We start from the raw sequence: 17,748 nt of genomic DNA, 5'->3' as shown, positions 1-17,748 counted from the left end.
TTGGGAGGGGAAGGGGGTGTTTAATAGAATTTAGAGCGCTAGGAATGATGGATGCGATCATACCAGCAGTAACGCACCGGATCCCATCAGAACTCCGAAGTTAAGCGTGCTTGGGCGAGAGTAGTACTAGGATGGGTGACCCCCTGGGAAGTCCTCGTGTTGCATCCCTCCTTTTTGTCGGAATTCGGCACGGTTTCGTCTACTCGACAACAAGTATTTTTCTGCGGACACGACATTCGGGGCCTAGACGCCGTTAGGACGTGCGATGGAGGCGCTTAGGACGGGCGTGACATGCGGCAGGGTGCGTCGGTGCGTGGAGGGCAGGGCGCATGCCGGGGCGTTTGGGAGGGGAGGGGGTGTTTAATAGAATTTAGAGCGCTAGGAATGAAGGATGCGATCATACCAGCACTAACGCACCGGATCCCATCAGAAATCCGAACTTAAGCGTGCTTGGGCGAGAGTAGTACTAGGATGGGTGACCCCCTGGAAAGTCCTCGTGTTGCATCCCTCCTTTTTGTCGGAATTCGGCACGGTTTCATCTACTCGACAACAAGTATTTTTTTGCGGATACGACATTCGGGGCCTAGACGCCGTTAGGACGTGCGAAGGAGGCGCTTAGGACGGGCGTGACAGGCGGCAGGGTTCGTCGGTGCGTGGAGGGCAGGGCGCATGCCGGGGCGTTTGGGAGGGGAAGGGGGTGTTTAATAGAATTTAGAGCGCTAGGAATGATGGATGCGATCATACCAGCACTAACGCACCGGATCCCATCAGAACTCCGAAGTTAAGCGTGCTTGGGCGAGAGTAGTACTAGGATGGGTGACCCCCTGGGAAGTCCTCGTGTTGCATCCCTCCTTTTTGTCGGAATTCGGCACGGTTTCGTCTACTCGACAACAAGTATTTTTTTGCGGACACGACATTCGGGGCCTAGACGCCGTTAGGACGTGCGATGGAGGCGCTAAGGACGGGCGTGACAGGCGGCAGGGTGCGTCGGTGCGTGGAGGGCAGGGCGCACGCCGGGGCGTTTGGGAGGGGAAGGGGGTGTTTAATAGAATTTAGAGCGCTAGGAATGATGGATGCGATCATACCAGCACTAACGCACCGGATCCCATCAGAACTCCGAAGTTAAGCGTGCTTGGGCGAGAGTAGTACTAGGATGGGTGACCCCCTGGGAAGTCCTCGTGTTGCATCCCTCCTTTTTGTCGGAATTCGGCACGGTTTCGTCTACTCGACAACAAGTATTTTTTTGCGGACACGACATTCGGGGCCTAGACGCCGTTAGGACGTGCGATGGAGGCGCTTAGGACGGGCGTGACAGGCGGCAGGGTGCGTCGGTGCGTGGAGGGCAGGGCGCACGCCGGGGCGTTTGGGAGGGGAAGGGGGTGTTTAATAGAATTTAGAGCGCTAGGAATGATGGATGCGATCATACCAGCACTAACGCACCGGATCCCATCAGAACTCCGAAGTTAAGCGTGCTTGGGCGAGAGTAGTACTAGGATGGGTGACCCCCTGGGAAGTCCTCGTGTTGCATCCCTCCTTTTTGTCGGAATTCGGCACGGTTTCGTCTACTCGACAACAAGTATTTTTTTGCGGACACGACATTCGGGGCCTAGACGCCGTTAGGACGTGCGATGGAGGCGCTTAGGACGGGCGTGACAGGCGGCAGGGTGCGTCGGTGCGTGGAGGGCAGGGCGCACGCCGGGGCGTTTGGGAGGGGAAGGGGGTGTTTAATAGAATTTAGAGCGCTAGGAATGATGGATGCGATCATACCAGCACTAACGCACCGGATCCCATCAGAACTCCGAAGTTAAGCGTGCTTGGGCGAGAGTAGTACTAGGATGGGTGACCCCCTGGGAAGTCCTCGTGTTGCATCCCTCCTTTTTGTCGGAATTCGGCACGGTTTCGTCTACTCGACAACAAGTATTTTTTTGCGGACACGACATTCGGGGCCTAGACGCCGTTAGGACGTGCGATGGAGGCGCTTAGGACGGGCGTGACAGGCGGCAGGGTGCGTCGGTGCGTGGAGGGCAGGGCGCACGCCGGGGCGTTTGGGAGGGGAAGGGGGTGTTTAATAGAATTTAGAGCGCTAGGAATGATGGATGCGATCATACCAGCACTAACGCACCGGATCCCATCAGAACTCCGAAGTTAAGCGTGCTTGGGCGAGAGTAGTACTAGGATGGGTGACCCCCTGGGAAGTCCTCGTGTTGCATCCCTCCTTTTTGTCGGAATTCGGCACGGTTTCGTCTACTCGACAACAAGTATTTTTTTGCGGACACGACATTCGGGGCCTAGACGCCGTTAGGACGTGCGATGGAGGCGCTTAGGACGGGCGTGACAGGCGGCAGGGTTCGTCGGTGCGTGGAGGGCAGGGCGCACGCCGGGGCGTTTGGGAGGGGAAGGGGGTGTTTAATAGAATTTAGAGCGCTAGGAATGATGGATGCGATCATACCAGCACTAACGCACCGGATCCCATCAGAACTCCGAAGTTAAGCGTGCTTGGGCGAGAGTAGTACTAGGATGGGTGACCCCCTGGGAAGTCCTCGTGTTGCATCCCTCCTTTTTGTCGGAATTCGGCACGGTTTCGTCTACTCGACAACAAGTATTTTTTTGCGGACACGACATTCGGGGCCTAGACGCCGTTAGGACGTGCGATGGAGGCGCTAAGGACGGGCGTGACAGGCGGCAGGGTGCGTCGGTGCGTGGAGGGCAGGGCGCACGCCGGGGCGTTTGGGAGGGGAAGGGGGTGTTTAATAGAATTTAGAGCGCTAGGAATGATGGATGCGATCATACCAGCACTAACGCACCGGATCCCATCAGAACTCCGAAGTTAAGCGTGCTTGGGCGAGAGTAGTACTAGGATGGGTGACCCCCTGGGAAGTCCTCGTGTTGCATCCCTCCTTTTTGTCGGAATTCGGCACGGTTTCGTCTACTCGACAACAAGTATTTTTTTGCGGACACGACATTCGGGGCCTAGACGCCGTTAGGACGTGCGATGGAGGCGCTTAGGACGGGCGTGACAGGCGGCAGGGTGCGTCGGTGCGTGGAGGGCAGGGCGCACGCCGGGGCGTTTGGGAGGGGAAGGGGGTGTTTAATAGAATTTAGAGCGCTAGGAATGATGGATGCGATCATACCAGCACTAACGCACCGGATCCCATCAGAACTCCGAAGTTAAGCGTGCTTGGGCGAGAGTAGTACTAGGATGGGTGACCCCCTGGGAAGTCCTCGTGTTGCATCCCTCCTTTTTGTCGGAATTCGGCACGGTTTCGTCTACTCGACAACAAGTATTTTTTTGCGGACACGACATTCGGGGCCTAGACGCCGTTAGGACGTGCGATGGAGGCGCTTAGGACGGGCGTGACAGGCGGCAGGGTGCGTCGGTGCGTGGAGGGCAGGGCGCACGCCGGGGCGTTTGGGAGGGGAAGGGGGTGTTTAATAGAATTTAGAGCGCTAGGAATGATGGATGCGATCATACCAGCACTAACGCACCGGATCCCATCAGAACTCCGAAGTTAAGCGTGCTTGGGCGAGAGTAGTACTAGGATGGGTGACCCCCTGGGAAGTCCTCGTGTTGCATCCCTCCTTTTTGTCGGAATTCGGCACGGTTTCGTCTACTCGACAACAAGTATTTTTTTGCGGACACGACATTCGGGGCCTAGACGCCGTTAGGACGTGCGATGGAGGCGCTTAGGACGGGCGTGACAGGCGGCAGGGTTCGTCGGTGCGTGGAGGGCAGGGCGCACGCCGGGGCGTTTGGGAGGGGAAGGGGGTGTTTAATAGAATTTAGAGCGCTAGGAATGATGGATGCGATCATACCAGCACTAACGCACCGGATCCCATCAGAACTCCGAAGTTAAGCGTGCTTGGGCGAGAGTAGTACTAGGATGGGTGACCCCCTGGGAAGTCCTCGTGTTGCATCCCTCCTTTTTGTCGGAATTCGGCACGGTTTCGTCTACTCGACAACAAGTATTTTTTTGCGGACACGACATTCGGGGCCTAGACGCCGTTAGGACGTGCGATGGAGGCGCTAAGGACGGGCGTGACAGGCGGCAGGGTGCGTCGGTGCGTGGAGGGCAGGGCGCACGCCGGGGCGTTTGGGAGGGGAAGGGGGTGTTTAATAGAATTTAGAGCGCTAGGAATGATGGATGCGATCATACCAGCACTAACGCACCGGATCCCATCAGAACTCCGAAGTTAAGCGTGCTTGGGCGAGAGTAGTACTAGGATGGGTGACCCCCTGGGAAGTCCTCGTGTTGCATCCCTCCTTTTTGTCGGAATTCGGCACGGTTTCGTCTACTCGACAACAAGTATTTTTTTGCGGACACGACATTCGGGGCCTAGACGCCGTTAGGACGTGCGATGGAGGCGCTAAGGACGGGCGTGACAGGCGGCAGGGTGCGTCGGTGCGTGGAGGGCAGGGCGCACGCCGGGGCGTTTGGGAGGGGAAGGGGGTGTTTAATATAATTTAGAGCGCTAGGAATGATGGATGCGATCATACCAGCACTAACGCACCGGATCCCATCAGAACTCCGAAGTTAAGCGTGCTTGGGCGAGAGTAGTACTAGGATGGGTGACCCCCTGGGAAGTCCTCGTGTTGCATCCCTCCTTTTTGTCGGAATTCGGCACGGTTTCGTCTACTCGACAACAAGTATTTTTTTGCGGACACGACATTCGGGGCCTAGACGCCGTTAGGACGTGCGATGGAGGCGCTAAGGACGGGCGTGACAGGCGGCAGGGTGCGTCGGTGCGTGGAGGGCAGGGCGCACGCCGGGGCGTTTGGGAGGGGAAGGGGGTGTTTAATAGAATTTAGAGCGCTAGGAATGATGGATGCGATCATACCAGCACTAACGCACCGGATCCCATCAGAACTCCGAAGTTAAGCGTGCTTGGGCGAGTGTAGTACTAGGATGGGTGACCCCCTGGGAAGTCCTCGTGTTGCATCCCTCCTTTTTGTCGGAATTCGGCACGGTTTCGTCTACTCGACAACAAGTATTTTTTTGCGGACACGACATTCGGGGCCTAGACGCCGTTAGGACGTGCGATGGAGGCGCTTAGGACGGGCGTGACAGGCGGCAGGGTGCGTCGGTGCGTGGAGGGCAGGGCGCACGCCGGGGCGTTTGGGAGGGGAAGGGGGTGTTTAATAGAATTTAGAGCGCTAGGAATGATGGATGCGATCATACCAGCACTAACGCACCGGATCCCATTAGAACTCCGAAGTTAAGCGTGCTTGGGCGAGAGTAGTACTAGGATGGGTGACCCCCTGGGAAGTCCTCGTGTTGCATCCCTCCTTTTTGTCGGAATTCGGCACGGTTTCGTCTACTCGACAACAAGTATTTTTTTGCGGACACGACATTCGGGGCCTAGACGCCGTTAGGACGTGCGATGGAGGCGCTTAGGACGGGCGTGACAGGCGGCAGGGTTCGTCGGTGCGTGGAGGGCAGGGCGCACGCCGGGGCGTTTGGGAGGGGAAGGGGTGTTTAATAGAATTTAGAGCGCTAGGAATGATGGATGCGATCATACCAGCACTAACGCACCGGATCCCATCAGAACTCCGAAGTTAAGCGTGCTTGGGCGAGAGTAGTACTAGGATAGGTGACCCGCAGGGAAGTCCTCTTGTTGCATCCCTCCTTTTTGTCGGAATACGGCACGGTTTCGTCTACTCGACAACAAGTATTTTTTTGCGGATACGACATTCGGGGCCTAGACGCCGTTAGGACGTGCGATGGAGGCGCTTAGGACGGGCGTGACATGCGGCAGGGTGCGTCGGTGCGTGGAGGGCAGGGCGCATGCCGGGGCGTTTGGGAGGGGAAGGGGTTGTTTAATAGAATTTAGAGCGCTAGGAATGATGGATGCGATCATACCAGCACTAACGCACCGGATCCCATCAGAACTCCGAAGTTAAGCGTGCTTGGGCGAGAGTAGTACTAGGATGGGTGACCCGCAGGGAAGTCCTCGTGTTGCATCCCTCCTTTTTGTCGGAATACGGCACGGTTTCGTCTACTCGACAACAAGTACTTTTTTGCGGACACGACATTCGGGGCCTAGACGCAGTTAGGACGTGCGATGGAGGCGCTTAGGACGGGCGTGACAGGCGGCAGAGTGGGTCGGTGCGTGGAGGGCAGGGCGCATGCCGGGGCGTTTGGGAGGGGAAGGGGGTGTTTAACAGAATTTAGAGCGCTAGTAATGATGGATGCGATCATACCAGCACTAACGCACCGGATCCCATCAGAACTCCGAAGTTAAGCGTGCTTGGGCGAGAGTAGTACTAGGATGGGTGACCCCTTGGGAAGTCCTCGTGTTGCATCCCTCCTTTTTGTCGGAATTCGGCACGGTTTCGTCTACTCGACAACAAGTATTTTTTTGCGGACACGACATTCGGGGCCTAGACGCCGTTAGGACGTGCGATGGAGGCGCTTAGGACGGGCGTGACATGCGGCAGGGTGCGTCGGTGCGTGGAGGGCAGGGCGCATGCCGGGGCGTTTGGGAGGGGAAGGGGGTGTTTAATAGAATTTAGAGCGCTAGGAATGATGGATGCGATCATACCAGCACTAACGCATTGGATCCCATCAGAACTCCGAAGTTAAGCGTGCTTGGGCGAGAGTAGTACTAGGATGGGTGACCCCCTGGGAAGTCCTCGTGTTGCATCCCTCTTTTTTGTCGGAATTCGGCACGGTTTCGTCTACTCGACAATAAGTATTTTTTTGCGGACACGACATTCGGGGCCTAGACGCCGTTAGGACGTGCGATGGAGGCGCTTAGGACGGGCGTGACATGCGGCAGGGTGCGTCGGTGCGTGGAGGGCAGGGCGCATGCCGGGGCGTTTGGGAGGGGAAGGGGATGTTTAATAGAATTTAGAGCGCTAGGAATGATGGATGCGATCATACCAGCACTAACGCACCGGATCCCATCAGAACTCCGAAGTTAAGCGTGCTTGGGCGAGAGTAGTACTAGGATGGGTGACCCCCTGGGAAGTCCTCGTGTTGCATCCCTTCTTTTTGTCGGAATTCAGCACGGATTCGTCTACTCGACAACAAGTATTTTTTTGCGGACACGACATTCGGGGCCTAGACGCCGTTAGGACGTGCGATGGAGGCGCTTAGGACGGGCGTGACATGCGGCAGGGTGCGTCGGTGCGTGGAGGGCAGGGCGCATGCCGGGGCGTTTGGGAGGGGAAGGGGGTGTTTAATAGAATTTAGAGCGCTAGGAATGATGGATGCGATCATACCAGCACTAACGCACCGGATACCATCAGAACTCCGAAGTTAAGCGTGCTTGGGCGAGAGTAGTACTAGGATGGGTGACCCCCTGGGAAGTCCTCGTGTTGCATCCCTTCTTTTTGTCGGAATTCGGCACGGTTTCGTCTACTCGACAACAAGTATTTTTTTGCGGACACGACATTCGGGGCCTAGACGCCGTTAGGACGTGCGATGGAGGCGCTTAGGACGGGCGTGACAGGCGGCAGGGTGCGTCGGTGCGTGGAGGGCAGGGCGCATGCCGGGGCGTTTGGGAGGGGAAGGGGGTGTTTAATAGAATTTAGAGCGCTAGGAATGATGGATGCGATCATACCAGCAGTAACGCACCGGATCCCATCAGAACTCCGAAGTTAAGCGTGCTTGGGCGAGAGTAGTACTAGGATGGGTGACCCCCTGGGAAGTCCTTGTGTTGCATCCCTCCTTTTTGTCGGAATTCGGCACGGTTTCGTCTACTCGACAACAAGTATTTTTCTGCGGACACGACATTCGGGGCCTAGACGCCGTTAGGACGTGCGATGGAGGCGCTTAGGACGGGCGTGACATGCGGCAGGGTGCGTCGGTGCGTGGAGGGCAGGGCGCATGCCGGGGCGTTTGGGAGGGGAAGGGGGTGTTTAATAGAATTTAGAGCGCTAGGAATGAAGGATGCGATCATACCAGCACTAACGCACCGGATCCCATCAGAAATCCGAACTTAAGCGTGCTTGGGCGAGAGTAGTACTAGGATGGGTGACCCCCTGGGAAGTCCTCGTGTTGCATCCCTCCTTTTTGTCGGAATTCGGCACGGTTTCGTCTACTCGACAACAAGTATTTTTTTGCGGATACGACATTCGGGGCCTAGACGCCGTTAGGACGTGCGAAGGAGGCGCTTAGGACGGGAGTGACAGGCGGCAGGGTTCGTCGGTGCGTGGAGGGCAGGGCGCATGCCGGGGCGTTTGGGAGGGGAAGGGGGTGTTTAACAGAATTTAGAGCGCTAGGAATGATGGATGCGATCATACCAGCAGTAACGCACCGGATCCCATCAGAACTCCGAAGTTAAGCGTGCTTGGGCGAGAGTAGTACTAGGATGGGTGACCCCCTAGGAAGTCCTCGTGTTGCATCAATCCTTTTTGTCGGAATTCGGCACGGTTTCGTCTACTCGACAACAAGTATTTTTTTGCGGACACGAAATTCGGGGCCTAGACGCCGTTAGGACGTGCGATGGAGGCGCTTAGGACGGGCGTGACAGGCGGCAGGGTGCGTCGGTGCGTGGAGGGCAGGGCGCATGCCGGGGCGTTTGGGAGGGGAAGGGGGTGTTTAACAGAATTTAGAGCGCTAGGAATGATGGATGCGATCATACCAGCAGTAACGCACCGGATCCCATCAGAACTCCGAAGTTAAGCGTGCTTGGGCGAGAGTAGTACTAGGATGGGTGACCCCCTGGGAAGTCCTCGTGTTGCATCAATACTTTTTGTCGGAATTCGGCACGGTTTCGTCTACTCGACAACAAGTATTTTTTTGCGGACACGACATTCGGGGCCTAGACGCCGTTAGGACGTGCGATGGAGGCGCTTAGGACGGGCGTGACATGCGACAGGGTGCGTCGGTGCGTGGAGGGCAGGGCGCATGCCGGGGCGTTTGGGAGGGGAAGGGGGTGTTTAACAGAATTTAGAGCGCTAGGAATGATGGATGCGATCATACCAGCACTAACGCACCGGATCCCATCAGAACTCCGAAGTTAAGCGTGCTTGGGCGAGAGTAGTACTAGGATGGGTGACCCCCTGGGAAGTCCTCTTGTTGCATCCCTCCTTTTTGTCGGAATACGGCACGGTTTCGTCTACTCGACAACAAGTATTTTTTTGCGGACACGACATTCGGGGCCTAGACGCCGTTAGGACGTGCGATGGAGGCGCTTAGGACGGGCGTGACATGCGGCAGGGTGGGTCGGTGCATGGAGGGCAGGGCGCATGCCGGGGCGTTTGGGAGGGGAAGGGGGTGTTTAACAGAATTTAGAGCGCTAGGAATGATGGATGCGATCATACCAGCACTAACGCACCGGATCCCATCAGAACTCCGAAGTTAAGCGTGCTTGGGCGAGAGTAGTACTAGGATGGGTGACCCCTTGGGAAGTCCTCGTGTTGCATCCCTCCTTTTTGTCGGAATACGGCACGGTTTCGTCTACTCGACAACAAGTATTTTTTTGCGGACACGACATTCGGGGCCTAGACGCCGTTAGGACGTGCGATGGAGGCGCTTAGGACGGGCGTGACATGCGGCAGGGTGCGTCGGTGCGTGGAGGGCAGGGCGCATGCCGGGGCGTTTGGGAGGGGAAGGGGGTGTTTAACAGAATTTAGAGCGCTAGGAATGATGGATGCGATCATACCAGCACTAACGCACCGGATCCCATCAGAACTCCGAAGTTAAGCGTGCTTGGGCGAGAGTAGTACTAGGATGGGTGACCCCCTGGGAAGTCCTCGTGTTGCATCAATACTTTTTGTCGGAATTCGACACGGTTTCGTCTACTCGACAACAAGTATTTTTTTGCGGACACGACATTCGGGGCCTAGACGCCGTTAGGACGTGCGATGGAGGCGCTTAGGACGGGCGTGACATGCGGCAGGGTGCGTCGGTGCGTGGAGGGCAGGGCGCATGCCGGGGCATTTGGGAGGGGAAGGGGGTGTTTAATAGAATTTAGAGCGCTAGGAATGATGGATGCGATCATACCAGCACTAACGCACCGGATCCCATCAGAACTCCGAACTTAAGCGTGCTTGGGCGAGAGTAGTACTAGGATGGGTGACCCCCTGGGAAGTCCTCTTGTTGCATCCCTCCTTTTTGTCGGAATACGGCACGGTTTCGTCTACTCGACAACAAGTATTTTTTTTGCGGACACGACATTCGGGGCCTAGACGCCGTTAGGACGTGCGATGGAGGCGCTTAGGACGGGCGTGACAGGCGGCAGGGTGGGTCGGTGCGTGGAGGGCAGGGCGCATGCCGGGGCGTTTGGGAGGGGAAGGGGGTGTTTAACAGAATTTAGAGCGCTAGGAATGATGGATGCGATCATACCAGCACTAACGCACCGGATCCCATCAGAACTCCGAAGTTAAGCGTGCTTGGGCGAGAGTAGTACTAGGATGGGTGACCCCCTGGGAAGTCCTCGTGTTGCATCCCTCCTTTTTGTCAGAATTCGGCACGGTTTCGTCTACTCGACAACAAGTATTTTTTTGCGGACACGACATTCGGGGCCTAGACGCCGTTAGGACGTGCGATGGAGGCGCTTAGGACGGGCGTGACATGCGGCAGGGTGCGTCGGTGCGTGGAGGGCAGGGCGCATGCCGGGGCGTTTGGGAGGGGAAGGGGGTGTTTAATAGAATTTAGAGCGCTAGGAATGATGGATGCGATCATACCAGCACTAACGCACCGGATCCCATCAGAACTCCGAAGTTAAGCGTGCTTGGGCGAGAGTAGTACTAGGATGGGTGACCCCCTGGGAAGTCCTCGTGTTGCATCAATCCTTTTTGTCGGAATTCGGCACGGTTTCGTCTACTCGACAACAAGTATTTTTTTGCGGACACGACATTCGGGGCCTAGACGCCGTTAGGACGTGCGATGGAGGCGCTTAGGACGGGCGTGACAGGCGGCAGGGTGCGTCTGTGCGTGGAGGGCAGGGCGCATGCCGGGGCGTTTGGGAGGGGAAGGGGGTGTTTAACAGAATTTAGAGCGCTAGGAATGATGGATGCGATCATACCAGCAGTAACGCACCGAATCCCATCAGAACTCCAAAGTTAAGCGTGCTTGGGCGAGAGTAGTACTAGGATGGGTGACCCCCTGGGAAGTCCTCGTGTTGCATCAATACTTTTTGTCGGAATTCGGCACGGTTTCGTCTACTCGACAACAAGTATTTTTTTGCGGACACGACATTCGGGGCCTAGACGCCGTTAGGACGTGCGATGGAGGCGCTTAGGACGGGCGTGACATGCGACAGGGTGCGTCGGTGCGTGGAGGGCAGGGCGCATGCCGGGGCGTTTGGGAGGGGAAGGGGGTGTTTAACAGAATTTAGAGCGCTAGGAATGATGGATGCGATCATACCAGCACTAACGCACCGGATCCCATCAGAACTCCGAAGTTAAGCGTGCTTGGGCGAAAGTAGTACTAGGATGGGTGACCCCCTGGGAAGTCCTCTTGTTGCATCCCTCCTTTTTGTCGGAATACGGCACGGTTTCGTCTACTCGACAACAAGTATTTTTTTGCGGACACGACATTCGGGGCCTAGACGCCGTTAGGACGTGCGATGGAGGCGCTTAGGACGGGCGTGACATGCGGCAGGGTGGGTCGGTGCGTGGAGGGCAAGGCGCATGCCGGGGCGTTTGGGAGGGGAAGGGGGTGTTTAACAGAATTTAGAGCGCTAGGAATGATGGATGCGATCATACCAGCACTAACGCACCGGATCCCATCAGAACTCCGAAGTTAAGCGTGCTTGGGCGAGAGTAGTACTAGGATGGGTGACCCCCTGGGAAGTCCTCGTGTTGCATCCCTCCTTTTTGTCGGAATACGGCACGGTTTCGTCTACTCGACAACAAGTATTTTTTTGCGGACACGACATTCGGGGCCTAGACGCCGTTAGGACGTGCGATGGAGGCGCTTAGGACGGGCGTGACATGCGGCAGGGTGCGTCGGTGCGTGGAGGGCAGGGCGCACGCCGGGGCGTTTGGGAGGGGAAGGGGGTGTTTAATAGAATTTAGAGCGCTAGGAATGATGGATGCGATCATACCAGCACTAACGCACCGGATCCAACAGAACTCCGAAGTTAAGCGTGCTTGGGCGAGAGTAGTACTAGGATGGGTGACCCCCTGGGAAGTCCTCGTGTTGCATCCCTCTTTTTTGTCGGAATTCGGCACGGTTTCGTCTACTCGACAATAAGTATTTTTTTGCGGACACGACATTCGGGGCCTAGACGCCGTTAGGACGTGCGATGGAGGCGCTTAGGACGGGCGTGACATGAGGCAAGGTGCGTCGGTGCGTGGAGGGCAGGGCGCATGCCGGGGCGTTTGGGAGGGGAAGGGGGTGTTTAATAGAATTTAGAGCGCTAGGAATGATGGATGCGATCATACCAGCACTAACGCACCGGATCCCATCAGAACTCCGAAGTTAAGCGTGCTTGGGCGAGAGTAGTACTAGGATGGGTGACCCGCAGGGAAGTCCTCTTGTTGCATCCCTCCTTTTTGTGGGAATACGGCACGGTTTCGTCTACTCGACAACAAGTATTTTTTTGCGGATACGACATTCGGGGCCTAGACGCCGTTAGGACGTGCGATGGAGGCGCTTAGGACGGGCGTGACATGCGGCAGGGTGCGTCGGTGCGTGGAGGGCAGGGCGCATGCCGGGGCGTTTGGGAGGGGAAGGGGTTGTTTAATAGAATTTAGAGCGCTAGGAATGATGGATGCGATCATACCAGCACTAACGCACCGGATCCCATCAGAACTCCGAAGTTAAGCGTGCTTGGGCGAGAGTAGTACTAGGATGGGTGACCCGCAGGGAAGTCCTCGTGTTGCATCCCTCCTTTTTGTCGGAATACGGCACGGTTTCGTCTACTCGACAACAAGTACTTTTTTGCGGACACGACATTCGGGGCCTAGACGCAGTTAGGACGTGCGATGGAGGCGCTTAGGACGGGCGTGACAGGCGGCAGAGTGGGTCGGTGCGTGGAGGGCAGGGCGCATGCCGGGGCGTTTGGGAGGGGAAGGGGGTGTTTAACAGAATTTAGAGCGCTAGTAATGATGGATGCGATCATACCAGCACTAACGCACCGGATCCCATCAGAACTCCGAAGTTAAGCGTGCTTGGGCGAGAGTAGTACTAGGATGGGTGACCCCTTGGGAAGTCCTCGTGTTGCATCCCTCCTTTTTGTCGGAATTCGGCACGGTTTCGTCTACTCGACAACAAGTATTTTTTTGCGGACACGACATTCGGGGCCTAGACGCCGTTAGGACGTGCGATGGAGGCGCTTAGGACGGGCGTGACATGCGGCAGGGTGCGTCGGTGCGTGGAGGGCAGGGCGCATGCCGGGGCGTTTGGGAGGGGAAGGGGGTGTTTAATAGAATTTAGAGCGCTAGGAATGATGGATGCGATCATACCAGCACTAACGCATTGGATCCCATCAGAACTCCGAAGTTAAGCGTGCTTGGGCGAGAGTAGTACTAGGATGGGTGACCCCCTGGGAAGTCCTCGTGTTGCATCCCTCTTTTTTGTCGGAATTCGGCACGGTTTCGTCTACTCGACAATAAGTATTTTTTTGCGGACACGACATTCGGGGCCTAGACGCCGTTAGGACGTGCGATGGAGGCGCTTAGGACGGGCGTGACATGCGGCAGGGTGCGTCGGTGCGTGGAGGGCAGGGCGCATGCCGGGGCGTTTGGGAGGGGAAGGGGGTGTTTAATAGAATTTAGAGCGCTAGGAATGATGGATGCGATCATACCAGCACTAACGCACCGGATCCCATCAGAACTCCGAAGTTAAGCGTGCTTGGGCGAGAGTAGTACTAGGATGGGTGACCCCCTGGGAAGTCCTCGTGTTGCATCCCTTCTTTTTGTCGGAATTCGGCACGGTTTCGTCTACTCGACAACAAGTATTTTTTTGCGGACACGACATTCGGGGCCTAGACGCCGTTAGGACGTGCGATGGAGGCGCTTAGGACGGGCGTGACAGGCGGCAGGGTGCGTCGGTGCGTGGAGGGCAGGGCGCATGCCGGGGCGTTTGGGAGGGGAAGGGGGGTGTTTAATAGAATTTAGAGCGCTAGGAATGATGGATGCGATCATACCAGCACTAACGCACCGGATCCCATCAGAACTCCGAAGTTAAGCGTGCTTGGGCGAGAGTAGTACTAGGATGGGTGACCCCCTGGGAAGTCCTCGTGTTGCATCCCTCCTTTTTGTCGGAATTCGGCACGGTTTCGTCTACTCGACAACAAGTATTTTTCTGCGAACACGACATTCGGGGCCTAGACGCCGTTAGGACGTGCGATGGAGGCGCTTAGGACGGGCGTGACATGCGGCAGGGTGCGTCGGTGCGTGGAGGGCAGGGCGCATGCCGGGGCGTTTCGGAGGGGAAGGGGGTGTTTAATAGAATTTAGAGCGCTAGGAATGAAGGATGCGATCATACCAGCACTAACGCACCGGATCCCATCAGAAATCCGAACTTAAGCGTGCTTGGGCGAGAGTAGTACTAGGATGGGTGACCCCCTGGGAAGTCCTCGTGTTGCATCCCTCCTTTTTGTCGGAATTCGGCACGGTTTCGTCTACTCGACAACAAGTATTTTTTTGCGGATACGACATTCGGGGCCTAGACGCCGTTAGGACGTGCGATGGAGGCGCTTAGGACGGGCGTGACAGGCGGCAGGGTTCGTCGGTGCGTGGAGGGCAGGGCGCATGCCGGGGCGTTTGGGAGGGGAAGGGGGTGTTTAACAGAATTTAGAGCGCTAGGAATGATGGATGCGATCATACCAGCAGTAACGCACCGGATCCCATCAGAACTCCGAAGTTAAGCGTGCTTGGGCGAGAGTAGTACTAGGATGGGTGACCCCCTGGGAAGTCCTCGTGTTGCATCAATCGTTTTTGTCGGAATTCGGCACGATTTCGTCTACTCGACAACAAGTATTTTTTTGCGGACACGACATTCGGGGCCTAGACGCCGTTAGGACGTGCGATGGAGGCGCTTAGGACGGGCGTGACAGGCGGCAGGGTGCGTCGGTGCGTGGAGGGCAGGGCGCATGCCGGGGCGTTTGGGAGGGGAAGGGGGTGTTTAACAGAATTTAGAGCGCTAGGAATGATGGATGCGATCATACCAGCAGTAACGCACTGGATCCCATCAGAACTCCGAAGTTAAGCGTGCTTGGGCGAGAGTAGTACTAGGATGGGTGACCCCCTGGGAAGTCCTCGTGTTGCATCAATACTTTTTGTCGGAATTCGGCACGGTTTCGTCTACTCGACAACAAGTATTTTTTTGCGGACACGACATTCGGGGCCTAGACGCCGTTAGGACGTGCGATGGAGGCGCTTAGGACGGGCGTGACATGCGACAGGGTTCGTCGGTGCGTGGAGGGCAGGGCGCATGCCGGGGCGTTTGGGAGGGGAAGGGGGTGTTTAACAGAATTTAGAGCGCTAGGAATGATGGATGCGATCATACCAGCACTAACGCACCGGATCCCATCAGAACTCCGAAGTTAAGCGTGCTTGGGCGAGAGTAGTACTAGGATGGGTGACCCCCTGGGAAGTCCTCGTGTTGCATCAATACTTTTTGTCGGAATTCGGCACGGTTTCGTCTACTCGACAACAAGTATTTTTTTGCGGACACGACATTCGGGGCCTAGACGCCGTTAGGACGTGCGATGGAGGCGCTTAGGACGGGCGTGACATGCGACAGGGTGCGTCGGTGCGTGGAGGGCAGGGCGCATGCCGGGGCGTTTGGGAGGGGAAGGGGGTGTTTAACAGAATTTAGAGCGCTAGGAATGATGGATGCGATCATACCAGCACTAACGCACCGGATCCCATCAGAACTCCGAAGTTAAGCGTGCTTGGGCGAGAGTAGTACTAGGATGGGTGACCCCCTGGGAAGTCCTCTTGTTGCATCCCTCCTTTTTGTCGGAATACGGCACGGTTTCGTCTACTCGACAACAAGTATTTTTTTGCGGAGACGACATTCGGGGCCTAGACGCCGTTAGGACGTGCGATGGAGGCGCTTAGGACGGGCGTGACATGCGGCAGGGTGGGTCGGTGCGTGGAGGGCAGGGCGCATGCCGGGGCGTTTGGGAGGGGAAGGGGGTGTTTAACAGAATTTAGAGCGCTAGGAATGATGGATGCGATCATACCAGCACTAACGCACCGGATCCCATCAGAACTCCGAAGTTAAGCGTGCTTGGGCGAGAGTAGTACTAGGATGGGTGACCCCCTGGGAAGACCTCGTGTTGCATCCCTCCTTTTTGTCGGAATACGGCACGGTTTCGTCTACTCGACAACAAGTATTTTTTTGCGGACACGACATTCGGGGCCTAGACGCCGTTAGGACGTGCGATGGAGGCGCTTAGGACGGGCGTGACATGCGGCAGGGTGCGTCGGTGCGTGGAGGGCAGGGCGCATGCCCGGGCGTTTGGGAGGGGAAGGGGGTGTTTAACAGAATTTAGAGCGCTAGGAATGATGGATGCGATCATACCAGCACTAACGCACCGGATCCCATCAGAACTCCGAAGTTAAGCGTGCTTGGGCGAGAGTAGTACTAGGATGGGTGACCCCCTGGGAAGTCCTCGTGTTGCATCAATACTTTTTGTCGGAATTCGGCACGGTTTCGTCTACTCGACAACAAGTATTTTTTTGCGGACACGACATTCGGGGCCTAGACGCCGTTAGGACGTGCGATGGAGGCGCTTAGGACGGGCGTGACAGGCGGCAGGGTGGGTCGGTGCGTGGAGGGCAGGGCGCATGCCGGGGCGTTTGGGAGGGGAAGGGGGTGTTTAACAGAATTTAGAGCGCTAGGAATGATGGATGCGATCATACCAGCACTAACGCACCGGATCCCATCAGAACTCCGAAGTTAAGCGTGCTTGGGCGAGAGTAGTACTAGGATGGGTGACCCCCAGGGAAGTCCTCGTGTTGCATCCCTCCTTTTTGTCGGAATTCGGCACGGTTTCGTCTACTCGACAACAAGTATTTTTTTGCGGACACGACATTCGGGGCCTAGACGCCGTTAGGACGTGCGATGGAGGCGCTTAGGACGGGCGTGAAAGGCGGTAGGGTGCGTCGGTGCGTGGAGGGCAGGGCGCATGCCGGGGCGTTTGGGAGGGGAAGGGGGTGTTTAATAGAATTTAGAGCGCTAGGAATGATGGATGCGATCATACCAGCACTAACGCACCGGATCCCATCAGAACTCCGAAGTTAAGCGTGCTTGGGCGAGAGTAGTACTAGGATGGGAGACCCCCTGGGAAGTCCTCGTGTTGCATCCCTCCTTTTTGTCGGAATTCGGCACGGTTTCGTCTACTCGACAACAAGTATTTTTTTGCGGACACGACATTCGGGGCCTAGACGCCGTTAGGACGTGCGATGGAGGCGCTTAGGACGGGCGTGACATGCGGCAGGGTGCGTCGGTGCGTGGAGGGCAGGGCGCATGCCGGGGCGTTTGGGAGGGGAAGGGGGTGTTTAATAGAATTTAGAGCGCTAGGAATGATGGATGCGATCATACCAGCACTAACGCACCGGATCCCATCAGAACTCCGAAGTTAAGCGTGCTTGGGCGAGAGTAGTACTAGGATGGGTGACCCCCTGGGAAGTCCTCGTGTTGCATCAATACTTTTTGTCGGAATTCGGCACGGTTTCGTCTACTCGACAACAAGTATTTTTTTGCGGACACGACATTCGGGGCCTAGACGCCGTTAGGACGTGCGATGGAGGAGCTTAGGACGGGCGTGACAGGCGGCAGGGTGCGTCGGTGCGTGGAGGGCAGGGCGCACGCCGGGGCGTTTGGGAGGGGAAGGGGG

At 56.7% G+C, this 17,748-nt stretch overlaps 52 non-coding genes across 52 annotated transcripts; all 52 read left to right on the top strand.

Moving 5' to 3' along the window:
• Nucleotides 1-49: 49 nt before the first annotated feature.
• Nucleotides 50-168, top strand: LOC129897514 (5S ribosomal RNA). The gene has a single exon (XR_008768601.1). It is a non-coding gene; the product is annotated as a 5S ribosomal RNA (ribosomal RNA).
• Nucleotides 169-389: 221 nt separating this feature from the next.
• LOC129897738 (5S ribosomal RNA) lies at nt 390-508 on the top strand. Its single transcript, XR_008768809.1, has one exon. It is a non-coding gene; the product is annotated as a 5S ribosomal RNA (ribosomal RNA).
• Nucleotides 509-730: 222 nt separating this feature from the next.
• LOC129898342 (5S ribosomal RNA) lies at nt 731-849 on the top strand. Its single transcript, XR_008769251.1, has one exon. It is a non-coding gene; the product is annotated as a 5S ribosomal RNA (ribosomal RNA).
• A 222-nt stretch (nt 850-1,071) lies between these two features.
• On the top strand, nt 1,072-1,190 carry LOC129898341 (5S ribosomal RNA). Its single transcript, XR_008769250.1, has one exon. It is a non-coding gene; the product is annotated as a 5S ribosomal RNA (ribosomal RNA).
• Nucleotides 1,191-1,412: 222 nt separating this feature from the next.
• LOC129898340 (5S ribosomal RNA) lies at nt 1,413-1,531 on the top strand. Its single transcript, XR_008769249.1, has one exon. It is a non-coding gene; the product is annotated as a 5S ribosomal RNA (ribosomal RNA).
• Nucleotides 1,532-1,753: 222 nt separating this feature from the next.
• On the top strand, nt 1,754-1,872 carry LOC129898339 (5S ribosomal RNA). Its single transcript, XR_008769248.1, has one exon. It is a non-coding gene; the product is annotated as a 5S ribosomal RNA (ribosomal RNA).
• Nucleotides 1,873-2,094: 222 nt separating this feature from the next.
• On the top strand, nt 2,095-2,213 carry LOC129898338 (5S ribosomal RNA). The gene has a single exon (XR_008769247.1). It is a non-coding gene; the product is annotated as a 5S ribosomal RNA (ribosomal RNA).
• Nucleotides 2,214-2,435: 222 nt separating this feature from the next.
• LOC129898337 (5S ribosomal RNA) lies at nt 2,436-2,554 on the top strand. The gene has a single exon (XR_008769246.1). It is a non-coding gene; the product is annotated as a 5S ribosomal RNA (ribosomal RNA).
• A 222-nt stretch (nt 2,555-2,776) lies between these two features.
• On the top strand, nt 2,777-2,895 carry LOC129898336 (5S ribosomal RNA). The gene has a single exon (XR_008769245.1). It is a non-coding gene; the product is annotated as a 5S ribosomal RNA (ribosomal RNA).
• Nucleotides 2,896-3,117: 222 nt separating this feature from the next.
• On the top strand, nt 3,118-3,236 carry LOC129898334 (5S ribosomal RNA). Its single transcript, XR_008769243.1, has one exon. It is a non-coding gene; the product is annotated as a 5S ribosomal RNA (ribosomal RNA).
• A 222-nt stretch (nt 3,237-3,458) lies between these two features.
• LOC129898332 (5S ribosomal RNA) lies at nt 3,459-3,577 on the top strand. The gene has a single exon (XR_008769242.1). It is a non-coding gene; the product is annotated as a 5S ribosomal RNA (ribosomal RNA).
• Nucleotides 3,578-3,799: 222 nt separating this feature from the next.
• LOC129898331 (5S ribosomal RNA) lies at nt 3,800-3,918 on the top strand. Its single transcript, XR_008769241.1, has one exon. It is a non-coding gene; the product is annotated as a 5S ribosomal RNA (ribosomal RNA).
• Nucleotides 3,919-4,140: 222 nt separating this feature from the next.
• LOC129898330 (5S ribosomal RNA) lies at nt 4,141-4,259 on the top strand. Its single transcript, XR_008769240.1, has one exon. It is a non-coding gene; the product is annotated as a 5S ribosomal RNA (ribosomal RNA).
• A 222-nt stretch (nt 4,260-4,481) lies between these two features.
• Nucleotides 4,482-4,600, top strand: LOC129898329 (5S ribosomal RNA). The gene has a single exon (XR_008769239.1). It is a non-coding gene; the product is annotated as a 5S ribosomal RNA (ribosomal RNA).
• A 222-nt stretch (nt 4,601-4,822) lies between these two features.
• LOC129897409 (5S ribosomal RNA) lies at nt 4,823-4,941 on the top strand. The gene has a single exon (XR_008768502.1). It is a non-coding gene; the product is annotated as a 5S ribosomal RNA (ribosomal RNA).
• A 222-nt stretch (nt 4,942-5,163) lies between these two features.
• Nucleotides 5,164-5,282, top strand: LOC129897399 (5S ribosomal RNA). The gene has a single exon (XR_008768492.1). It is a non-coding gene; the product is annotated as a 5S ribosomal RNA (ribosomal RNA).
• Nucleotides 5,283-5,503: 221 nt separating this feature from the next.
• LOC129897748 (5S ribosomal RNA) lies at nt 5,504-5,622 on the top strand. Its single transcript, XR_008768819.1, has one exon. It is a non-coding gene; the product is annotated as a 5S ribosomal RNA (ribosomal RNA).
• Nucleotides 5,623-5,844: 222 nt separating this feature from the next.
• Nucleotides 5,845-5,963, top strand: LOC129897548 (5S ribosomal RNA). Its single transcript, XR_008768633.1, has one exon. It is a non-coding gene; the product is annotated as a 5S ribosomal RNA (ribosomal RNA).
• A 222-nt stretch (nt 5,964-6,185) lies between these two features.
• Nucleotides 6,186-6,304, top strand: LOC129897381 (5S ribosomal RNA). The gene has a single exon (XR_008768473.1). It is a non-coding gene; the product is annotated as a 5S ribosomal RNA (ribosomal RNA).
• A 222-nt stretch (nt 6,305-6,526) lies between these two features.
• LOC129897586 (5S ribosomal RNA) lies at nt 6,527-6,645 on the top strand. The gene has a single exon (XR_008768669.1). It is a non-coding gene; the product is annotated as a 5S ribosomal RNA (ribosomal RNA).
• A 222-nt stretch (nt 6,646-6,867) lies between these two features.
• LOC129898328 (5S ribosomal RNA) lies at nt 6,868-6,986 on the top strand. Its single transcript, XR_008769238.1, has one exon. It is a non-coding gene; the product is annotated as a 5S ribosomal RNA (ribosomal RNA).
• Nucleotides 6,987-7,208: 222 nt separating this feature from the next.
• Nucleotides 7,209-7,327, top strand: LOC129897626 (5S ribosomal RNA). Its single transcript, XR_008768705.1, has one exon. It is a non-coding gene; the product is annotated as a 5S ribosomal RNA (ribosomal RNA).
• A 222-nt stretch (nt 7,328-7,549) lies between these two features.
• On the top strand, nt 7,550-7,668 carry LOC129897618 (5S ribosomal RNA). Its single transcript, XR_008768698.1, has one exon. It is a non-coding gene; the product is annotated as a 5S ribosomal RNA (ribosomal RNA).
• Nucleotides 7,669-7,890: 222 nt separating this feature from the next.
• On the top strand, nt 7,891-8,009 carry LOC129897695 (5S ribosomal RNA). Its single transcript, XR_008768770.1, has one exon. It is a non-coding gene; the product is annotated as a 5S ribosomal RNA (ribosomal RNA).
• A 222-nt stretch (nt 8,010-8,231) lies between these two features.
• Nucleotides 8,232-8,350, top strand: LOC129897723 (5S ribosomal RNA). Its single transcript, XR_008768796.1, has one exon. It is a non-coding gene; the product is annotated as a 5S ribosomal RNA (ribosomal RNA).
• Nucleotides 8,351-8,572: 222 nt separating this feature from the next.
• On the top strand, nt 8,573-8,691 carry LOC129897681 (5S ribosomal RNA). The gene has a single exon (XR_008768757.1). It is a non-coding gene; the product is annotated as a 5S ribosomal RNA (ribosomal RNA).
• Nucleotides 8,692-8,913: 222 nt separating this feature from the next.
• Nucleotides 8,914-9,032, top strand: LOC129897607 (5S ribosomal RNA). The gene has a single exon (XR_008768688.1). It is a non-coding gene; the product is annotated as a 5S ribosomal RNA (ribosomal RNA).
• Nucleotides 9,033-9,254: 222 nt separating this feature from the next.
• LOC129897380 (5S ribosomal RNA) lies at nt 9,255-9,373 on the top strand. Its single transcript, XR_008768472.1, has one exon. It is a non-coding gene; the product is annotated as a 5S ribosomal RNA (ribosomal RNA).
• A 222-nt stretch (nt 9,374-9,595) lies between these two features.
• On the top strand, nt 9,596-9,714 carry LOC129897540 (5S ribosomal RNA). Its single transcript, XR_008768625.1, has one exon. It is a non-coding gene; the product is annotated as a 5S ribosomal RNA (ribosomal RNA).
• A 222-nt stretch (nt 9,715-9,936) lies between these two features.
• LOC129897717 (5S ribosomal RNA) lies at nt 9,937-10,055 on the top strand. Its single transcript, XR_008768791.1, has one exon. It is a non-coding gene; the product is annotated as a 5S ribosomal RNA (ribosomal RNA).
• A 223-nt stretch (nt 10,056-10,278) lies between these two features.
• On the top strand, nt 10,279-10,397 carry LOC129898326 (5S ribosomal RNA). The gene has a single exon (XR_008769237.1). It is a non-coding gene; the product is annotated as a 5S ribosomal RNA (ribosomal RNA).
• A 222-nt stretch (nt 10,398-10,619) lies between these two features.
• LOC129897539 (5S ribosomal RNA) lies at nt 10,620-10,738 on the top strand. The gene has a single exon (XR_008768624.1). It is a non-coding gene; the product is annotated as a 5S ribosomal RNA (ribosomal RNA).
• Nucleotides 10,739-10,960: 222 nt separating this feature from the next.
• Nucleotides 10,961-11,079, top strand: LOC129897775 (5S ribosomal RNA). Its single transcript, XR_008768843.1, has one exon. It is a non-coding gene; the product is annotated as a 5S ribosomal RNA (ribosomal RNA).
• Nucleotides 11,080-11,301: 222 nt separating this feature from the next.
• Nucleotides 11,302-11,420, top strand: LOC129897697 (5S ribosomal RNA). Its single transcript, XR_008768772.1, has one exon. It is a non-coding gene; the product is annotated as a 5S ribosomal RNA (ribosomal RNA).
• Nucleotides 11,421-11,642: 222 nt separating this feature from the next.
• LOC129898325 (5S ribosomal RNA) lies at nt 11,643-11,761 on the top strand. The gene has a single exon (XR_008769236.1). It is a non-coding gene; the product is annotated as a 5S ribosomal RNA (ribosomal RNA).
• Nucleotides 11,762-11,983: 222 nt separating this feature from the next.
• On the top strand, nt 11,984-12,101 carry LOC129897727 (5S ribosomal RNA). The gene has a single exon (XR_008768799.1). It is a non-coding gene; the product is annotated as a 5S ribosomal RNA (ribosomal RNA).
• A 222-nt stretch (nt 12,102-12,323) lies between these two features.
• On the top strand, nt 12,324-12,442 carry LOC129897709 (5S ribosomal RNA). Its single transcript, XR_008768783.1, has one exon. It is a non-coding gene; the product is annotated as a 5S ribosomal RNA (ribosomal RNA).
• Nucleotides 12,443-12,664: 222 nt separating this feature from the next.
• On the top strand, nt 12,665-12,783 carry LOC129897547 (5S ribosomal RNA). Its single transcript, XR_008768632.1, has one exon. It is a non-coding gene; the product is annotated as a 5S ribosomal RNA (ribosomal RNA).
• Nucleotides 12,784-13,005: 222 nt separating this feature from the next.
• Nucleotides 13,006-13,124, top strand: LOC129897379 (5S ribosomal RNA). The gene has a single exon (XR_008768471.1). It is a non-coding gene; the product is annotated as a 5S ribosomal RNA (ribosomal RNA).
• Nucleotides 13,125-13,346: 222 nt separating this feature from the next.
• On the top strand, nt 13,347-13,465 carry LOC129897585 (5S ribosomal RNA). Its single transcript, XR_008768668.1, has one exon. It is a non-coding gene; the product is annotated as a 5S ribosomal RNA (ribosomal RNA).
• Nucleotides 13,466-13,687: 222 nt separating this feature from the next.
• On the top strand, nt 13,688-13,806 carry LOC129898324 (5S ribosomal RNA). Its single transcript, XR_008769235.1, has one exon. It is a non-coding gene; the product is annotated as a 5S ribosomal RNA (ribosomal RNA).
• A 223-nt stretch (nt 13,807-14,029) lies between these two features.
• Nucleotides 14,030-14,148, top strand: LOC129898323 (5S ribosomal RNA). Its single transcript, XR_008769234.1, has one exon. It is a non-coding gene; the product is annotated as a 5S ribosomal RNA (ribosomal RNA).
• Nucleotides 14,149-14,370: 222 nt separating this feature from the next.
• Nucleotides 14,371-14,489, top strand: LOC129897694 (5S ribosomal RNA). Its single transcript, XR_008768769.1, has one exon. It is a non-coding gene; the product is annotated as a 5S ribosomal RNA (ribosomal RNA).
• Nucleotides 14,490-14,711: 222 nt separating this feature from the next.
• Nucleotides 14,712-14,830, top strand: LOC129897680 (5S ribosomal RNA). The gene has a single exon (XR_008768756.1). It is a non-coding gene; the product is annotated as a 5S ribosomal RNA (ribosomal RNA).
• Nucleotides 14,831-15,052: 222 nt separating this feature from the next.
• LOC129897718 (5S ribosomal RNA) lies at nt 15,053-15,171 on the top strand. The gene has a single exon (XR_008768792.1). It is a non-coding gene; the product is annotated as a 5S ribosomal RNA (ribosomal RNA).
• Nucleotides 15,172-15,393: 222 nt separating this feature from the next.
• Nucleotides 15,394-15,512, top strand: LOC129897538 (5S ribosomal RNA). Its single transcript, XR_008768623.1, has one exon. It is a non-coding gene; the product is annotated as a 5S ribosomal RNA (ribosomal RNA).
• A 222-nt stretch (nt 15,513-15,734) lies between these two features.
• Nucleotides 15,735-15,853, top strand: LOC129897606 (5S ribosomal RNA). The gene has a single exon (XR_008768687.1). It is a non-coding gene; the product is annotated as a 5S ribosomal RNA (ribosomal RNA).
• A 222-nt stretch (nt 15,854-16,075) lies between these two features.
• On the top strand, nt 16,076-16,194 carry LOC129898200 (5S ribosomal RNA). The gene has a single exon (XR_008769111.1). It is a non-coding gene; the product is annotated as a 5S ribosomal RNA (ribosomal RNA).
• A 222-nt stretch (nt 16,195-16,416) lies between these two features.
• Nucleotides 16,417-16,535, top strand: LOC129897537 (5S ribosomal RNA). The gene has a single exon (XR_008768622.1). It is a non-coding gene; the product is annotated as a 5S ribosomal RNA (ribosomal RNA).
• Nucleotides 16,536-16,757: 222 nt separating this feature from the next.
• Nucleotides 16,758-16,876, top strand: LOC129897443 (5S ribosomal RNA). The gene has a single exon (XR_008768534.1). It is a non-coding gene; the product is annotated as a 5S ribosomal RNA (ribosomal RNA).
• Nucleotides 16,877-17,098: 222 nt separating this feature from the next.
• On the top strand, nt 17,099-17,217 carry LOC129897392 (5S ribosomal RNA). The gene has a single exon (XR_008768485.1). It is a non-coding gene; the product is annotated as a 5S ribosomal RNA (ribosomal RNA).
• A 222-nt stretch (nt 17,218-17,439) lies between these two features.
• LOC129897536 (5S ribosomal RNA) lies at nt 17,440-17,558 on the top strand. Its single transcript, XR_008768621.1, has one exon. It is a non-coding gene; the product is annotated as a 5S ribosomal RNA (ribosomal RNA).
• Nucleotides 17,559-17,748: the final 190 nt, after the last annotated feature.

This window comes from Solanum dulcamara, chromosome 7 (genome assembly GCF_947179165.1).
Source record: "Solanum dulcamara chromosome 7, daSolDulc1.2, whole genome shotgun sequence".
Taxonomy (NCBI): domain Eukaryota; kingdom Viridiplantae; phylum Streptophyta; class Magnoliopsida; order Solanales; family Solanaceae; genus Solanum; species Solanum dulcamara.
The sequence above is the reverse complement of the archived record's forward strand: the minus strand, read 5'-3'. Positions and strand labels throughout refer to the sequence as shown.